Raw genomic sequence first — 7,500 nt, 5'->3', positions numbered from 1 at the left:
TAATAAATCAAATAGTTTCATTAATTTGGAGTGATCAACAATGACACCAAAGACATCCACAGGTGTGTGAACACTTCAGGAAACAACTGGGATATACTACAGGGAGTAAAAGAAGAGGACCTGCCTTATTTTTGTATTTTCATTTGCTGAGGAAAACATCCATGCTAACTTTTCTAGCCCTGCACTACATTTCTGGAGCATTGGAGAAAAAGAAAAAGCAAAGAGACATTATACCAGCAAAACCAGCTTAAGATCTGAACTGCCAAAACCACCCGAAGGCTCTGTGGATCCTGGATACTCCTGGACTACCAAAACATCAAAAATATACTGAATCAAGGTAGGACATGCTTTAAAACATAGCTACTGACCACTGACCTTGGAACAATAATAATAAAGGATAAACTAGCCATGGAAGCAGCCATGACAGCTTTAGAATGTTCAGAGACATCAACGGCAGTTGATATGCAAATGAATCCCACTGGAGCAACCAATGAATGCCAACGGAACCTGGATATGCAAATGAGCTACCCCACAAATGTAACAACTGAGACGCAAAAGAAAAAACTCAGAGCACAGTTACTAAAGCAATGTCCAGAGACACTCAGAACAGATTTTACACATTTGAACAACAAGAGGGTGAAATCAGATCTCCTCTTCTACACAGAAAACCCAGAAGCCTGGCACTCAGCCCTAAGAAAGACCTACAAAGACTTAAAAATGTCAGGGAATAAAGTAATGAGACAGCTCTACCTAGACACCACGCCCAAGTTTAATATCAACCTCTATCACAGTGGAACAGTCATGATCCAAGGACCTGAGTCCAGCCTAAACAGTTTTGAACAGGACTTTGAGAGACTAAAAGACTTAGCAGAAAAAGAAAAAAACAGTCTTCCTCCACAAACAACAGAGATGGCCACTAAAGCATCGGCCCCTGTTCCACCGTCCCCTCACCCAAATCCAGTCATGCACACTCCACGGACCCCAAGGACCCCTATATCTGTGCAGCGCATTGAGGACTGCATGTCTCTATTAGAATCCGAAATGACAGAGATCAGGGAACAGAATCTTTCTGAGAGGGACGGCATTGAGAGACTAGAGCGACAGTTCAGACAATACAGAGAGGAAACTAAAGTAACCATCGACCACCTGAAAAGCAGTGTCAGTGAACTTCACAGGAGGAATCAGGCACTAGAATCTAAACTCTTTGAAACAAGAGAAGTTTTGACAGAAAAAGAAAAAGAAATTAAACACATACAAGAACAGCTTTCACATATGACATCAACAGAAAAAGGCCCAACAGCAGAACAGCCGCATCAAGAGAGCACCAGCACCAGTGAAAACCCCCCTATGCGACTCCATCCACAGCATGCCCCACCTTCACACCAACCTACTGAGAGAAACACCACCACGCCCTCTACATCACAGCTGACATCAAATCCCCCCAAGAGCAATGCCACAGCATCCACTATAACACCACAACCAGCAAAGAGTAACAACCTGCTGCCAACACCACAAACTACAAAGACCTCCCCACAAAAAACAGTCATGCTCATGGACTCCAATGGAAAACGCCTGGATCAAATGCGGATGTTCCCAACCCACAGGATTGCTAAACTAAGGTGCCCTACCACCACAGCAGCACTGCAACAAATTGAGCAATTCGATATGGAAGTCCCAGACAACATAGTGATACACACCGGCACCAACGACCTCCACTCAAAGGGAATGGGAGTGCTTGAGCTGCTGAAGAAGGTTGTAGAATCGGCTAGAAAAGCTTTTCCTGAGGCCAACATCACCCTTTCTACTCTTCTGCCGCGCTCAGATTTCCCCTGGACAACAATTAAACACATTAATGAAGAAATAGCTGACTACTGCTCTTCCCTCAACATCAAAGTGGCTCACTACCCCAACCTGACATATAGACACTTTTCAGACCATGTGCACCTGAATCAGGAAGGAGTCAGGTATTTTGTAAAAGTTTTAAAGGACACCATCCTCTGTAGAGCCCCAACCTCAGCTCATGAGCGGAGATCCCCCGAGCAGCCTCACCACACCCCCAGAGACAGAGGAACACAGCCTGACAGCATCCCAGCTCGCCAGACTGGACCCACCAAAGACCCACGGAGGGGTAAGAGCTCCACAGCTGCTGCACCGCCCCGCCCACCTATGGGAGCGCAGGAAAGGAGTGCAACCCAGGAGGAAACCCAGCGCCCTACCATGCACCACCGGCCCACCTACGCTGAAGTCACCCAGGGCCTTCAGCTCCAGCCGAAATCGGACCTTGGCCAGGTGCGACAGATCCTGCGGCTTCTGTGTGACTTAGTAGGTTGAAAAAAAAAAGAGAAAAAAAAAAAAAGAAAAGAAATGTTCACTGTCTATCTATCTGCCTATCTGTTTTAACCTTTCTACAAAAAATGTCACTGTTGTTCACTCCATTTAATGATACTTAAACTATAAAGACACATGAAATCACTCACAATTAGCTCATGGAACATTCAAGGACTGCACTCTTCAGCATTTGGAACGAAAAGCAGAAATGCTGACTTTGTAAATAAGTTAAACAATCTAGATATTGTTGTTTTAATTGAGACTTGGTGTAACACAGACACTGACACATACTGCCCAAAAGGCTATACAGAAATCCTGCTGCCTTCTATTAAACACAACTACATCAAACGCGGAAGAAAATCTGGTGGAATTATAATCTGGTACAAAGAAAAACTTGCAACTAAATTGAAACTAGTAAAAAAGGGTATAACACACGCATGGCTGAAACTCAGAAAAGGCACATTTAACTGTGACAACGATCTATTCATCTGTGCAGCCTATGCACCACCTCATGATTCACCATATTATGATGAGGAATTCTTTAACAGGCTCCATACAGAAATTAACAGCTTCCAGGCCCAGGGAAATGTCCTTCTGTGTGGGGACTTAAATGCCCGTACAGGCACAGAGCCAGACTGTATAGACCCTACAGGAAACACTCACATATTCAACAATCTATCGGCCCCCCTCATCCCCATCACAATGACAAGAAACAATCCTGACCAGACCATAAACAAAAATGGTAAAGAGTTAGTGCACCTCTGTCGCTCCTTAGGCCTGTACATGCTTAATGGTAGGATCAGAGGAGACTCTTTAGGAAGGTTCACATATTGCTCAGCTCTTGGGACTAGTGTAGTTGACTATGCCATTACTGACATGGACCCATCTTCCATAAGTGCATTCACTGTAAGACCACAGTCTACCTTTTCAGATCACTGCCAGATAACCACATTCTTGAAAAGTATGAACGATAAAAAATCTATACAAACCCCTTCCAAATTAATCCAATTAAATCAGACATATAAATGGAAATCTGACAGTGTGACTACATTTCATGAAGCAATCAATTCGGTTGAAATCACTAATAATATTAACGTGTTCCTTTTAAAACAATTCAGACCCAATAGTGATGATGTCAACCTGGCAGCGGAGGAAATCTCCAATATATATAAGAGAGCTGCCAAAAAAGCAAACCTGCTGAAAAACTGTAAAAAAAGAAAACCATCAAAAGAAAAATGGTTTGACCACGAATGTATGGAGAAACGGAAAAACCTCAGACAGTTATCAAACAAAAAACACCATGACCAGAAAAACACCTGTCTGAGACAAAATTATTCTGAAGCCCTAAAAGATTACAAATTAACAATTAAAAAGAAAAAACAACAATACTACAACAAAACACTACAAAAAATCGAAGACTCTCTCCAAACTAACACTTTCTGGGAGAGTTGGAAACATTTAAACAATTCCCCACCAAAAGAATTGGCCATTCAAAATCCAGACACCTGGAAAACATTTTACCAAAACCTCTATAAACCTATATCAGATGACAACACCAATGAACAAAAACATATCAAAATAAACCTTAAAAAGCTTGAAGAGGCCATTTGTGTTCACCAAAATCCTCTCGATCACAGCATCTCAAGTGATGAACTCATAAAAAATCTTAAAAAGCTCAAGCCCGAAAAAGCTTGTGGTCCTGATAGTATCCGGACAGAAATGTTGAAATTCAGCCCACCCATTCTACAAATGGCTCTCCTCAAACTATTTAATCTTGTCTTCCAAGCTGGTTGCTTCCCTGATGTCTGGAACAGGGGGCTTATATCCCCAATACATAAGAGTGGAGACAAATCTGACCCTAATAATTACCGAGGCATCTGTGTGAGCAGTAACCTGGGGAAGGTATTCTGCTGTATCCTCAACGCCCGTTTACAGGCCTTCCTTACCGAACACAATGTCTTGAGTAAAAATCAAATTGGCTTCTTACCAAATTGCCGCACTACAGATCATATGTACACCCTCCATACCCTGATAAACCAAAATGTTCACCAAAAAAGTAAGGGGAAAATATTTGCGTGTTTTATTGATTTCAAAAAAGCTTTCGATTCAATCTGGCACGAAGGATTGTATTTCAAAATCCTACAAAGTGGTATAGGGGGCAAAATGTATAACATCATCAAATCAATTTATTTGGGCAATAAGTGTGGCGTAAAAATTGGCAACAAAAGAACTGAATACTTCACTCAAGGGCGTGGGGTGAGACAGGGTTGCAGCTTGAGTCCAACCTTATTCAATATCTATATAAATGAGTTAGCGGTGTTATTGGAACAATCTGCAACACCTGGGCTCACCCTGTTGGACACGGAAGTCAAATCTCTGCTCTTCGCGGATGACCTGGTGCTGCTGTCGGCCACTGAACAGGGCCTACAGCAGCACCTGGACCTGCTAGAGCAATACTGTCAGAACTGGGCCCTGACAGTCAATTTGGATAAATCTAAAGTCATGATCTTCCAGAAGCATCCCAGACCTCAGGGAACCAGACACCTTTTTACTCTAGGTAACACCGCCCTAGAGAACGTTACTTCTTATAATTACCTTGGCTTAAAAATTAACGCCTCTGGAAACTTTGGTCTTGCAGTGAGTGCACTTAAAGAAAAAGCACGACGAGCATTTTATGCAATAAAAAGACATTTTCACCAAATAGATATTCCAATTAAAATCTGGTCCAAAATAGTTGACACAGTAATTTTGCCAATTGCACTTTATGGAAGTGAAATATGGGGTCCACTCAGTAATCACAACTACACTAGATGGGACAAACACCCAATAGAAACCCTGCATGCTGAATTCTGTAGAAATTTGTTACATGTCCAAAGAAAAGTACCCACAAATGCTTGCAGGGCAGAATTAGGCCGATTCCCACTATTGATTAATATCCAAAAACGATCACTAAAATTCTGGATTCATCTAAAATTAAGCCCTCAAAATTCACTACATTTTAAAGCACTTAAATCCCAAGAGCTCAGCCCTAAGCCCAGTCCCCTATGTCAGTTGGTCTCGGATTTAAATAACCCACTAACCCCTAACCTACAAATTATCCAGACCAGCACTGCTTCCCAACCACCAATCAGAATCAACCAAATTAACAAGAACAACAAGAATTCTTATTTGGAACATTGGAAGAAAGAAACAAAATTACAACACAAACTAGAATGTTATATTGGCATACGAAAAGACTATCAATTGGCAGAGTATCTCCACACTGTCAGAGATACGAAGCAGAGACAGATCCTCACCAAGTACAGGCTGAGTGACCACAGTCTAGCCATAGAGAAAGGCAGGCACAAAAAATCATGGCTGCCCAAAGAGCAAAGGACATGTGGCCACTGTATGACAGGGGAGGTAGAGTCAGAGGTGCACTTTCTACTACACTGTGAAAAATATCGGCCCCAAAGAAACAAATACTTCAACACTTTGAATAACATCATTCCCAATTTCACCAAACTAGAGGAACAGAAAAAACTTGCCGTAGTCTTGGGTGAGGACACCGGCACATGCATTTTGGCAGCCAATTATGTGTCCTCACTCCATAACAAAAGAGAGGGCATTACTTAAGATAACCACTGCACTACATCCACCCTTCAACACAACACTGCCCTCCACACTGTGTCTGTTACACCATCTCTCCCTTTGTTTTGTGTGTGTGTATGTGTGTGTGTGTGTGTGTGTGTGTGTGTGCGTGCATGATGTTGTTGATTCCCATTTGATTCATGTAATATATGTCTTGATGTTTTATATGTTGGTACGTTCTGTGCCCTGTAGCTTTGGCAATACTGTGCCTTAACGGTCATGCTAATAAAGCCCCATTGAATTGAATTGAATTGAATTGAGAGAGAGAGAGAGAGAGAGAGAGAGAGAGAGAAAGAGAGAGAGAGTTAAGGGACGGAGGAGTAGTGATCTGTGACACATTAACATAAGAGCCACGTAGAGACTACACAGAAGCCCCTTTCACATTCAGAAACGATACATTAGCGTTTAAGAAATAGCGGGTTCAGGGGATTTCGCAATGTGAAAGATAGACGTGTTCTGGTCCCGGGGTTGTCTGAAGCCGGGTTCAGAGGCGAGTTATGGGAGGCGTTGCCTAGCAGCACGTCACACGCAATTTGGGAGTGAACAATGACGTTAAGCATGCCTTGGACCTCGGAGATAAACTGATAAACACAACTGTCATGCTAGTTCTACGTGGTTTAGCTTCCAAATGATGGCGGGCCACTTGTTATGTTATTTGAATGCCAAATGAGGTCCTTTTGTCTGTCGAAGTCATATTTCAGTGTGCTGAGTCCTGAACAACTTCTGCTCTGACAGTTAGCTCGTTGGCTAGACTAGTTAGCTATCATTAGGCAAACTTTCTAAAAGTGCTGCTGGCAGCAGACGGTTTTGGTAACCTAGCAACAATAAACACTTGACCGAAGTGCTGAGAAAAGGAGGTTCAGGGCACTCTCAGCATAAAAAACGTGATTGTTGGACACACATATCTATGGACACAGCAGCTAAAGTTATCCTAGTCTCTTGTGTGTTTCCTGTATTTTAACCTCCTGCCTGGCCAAATACGTCATCAGTCACACACCCCTAATAGCGGGGTTGACCTCTGTTCCTTTCATATTCAACACGGCTCGGCTCTGATACTACCCCCCGAGACGGGTTGGATTGCCGAGGCGGGTTGACTCCCCACCCCGTGTCGTCAATGTGAAAGGAACAGCCTTAACGTTAAATTCGGCTGATTTAGCGTTAAATTCGGTGAATGTGAAAGGGGCTACAGAAGGGAAGCTGATTGCCCACGGGCGGAGGGAGGTGGAGGAGGAAGAGGAGGAGGAGGAGGGGTGGAGTGAGGGATGGAGGAGAAATCCAAGAAGGAGTAACTGAGAAAGAAAGGAATCCTCGCAAAGCATGCTGGGAGATGATTTTTGCACGATCACGTTCCAAGCAAAGGTAAGTAATTAACCCCAATTAATTAAGAACCGGCCCGGTGACCACTGCTGCAATGGAGAGAGAGGAACAGAAAGGGAGAGAATCAATGGAGGAGGAGAAGGGAGAGAAAGAGAGAGAGAGAGAGAGAGAGAGAGAGAGAGAGAGAGAGAGAGAGAGAGAGAGAGAGAGAGAGAGAGAGAGAGA

The 7,500-nt window shown here is 43.1% G+C and overlaps 1 protein-coding gene across 1 annotated transcript in view; it reads right to left on the bottom strand.

Moving 5' to 3' along the window:
* The window catches only part of LOC134099628 (cytoplasmic dynein 2 heavy chain 1-like), a 151,438-nt gene that overhangs the window by 73,981 nt on the left and 69,957 nt on the right, over positions 1-7,500 (bottom strand). The gene's annotated exons all lie outside the window — the stretch shown is intronic.

The sequence above is a fragment of the Sardina pilchardus genome, chromosome 13 (assembly GCF_963854185.1).
Source record: "Sardina pilchardus chromosome 13, fSarPil1.1, whole genome shotgun sequence".
Taxonomy (NCBI): Eukaryota; Metazoa; Chordata; class Actinopteri; order Clupeiformes; family Clupeidae; genus Sardina; species Sardina pilchardus.
Note: the sequence above shows the minus strand (reverse complement) of the source record. Positions and strands in the feature narration are given on the sequence as shown.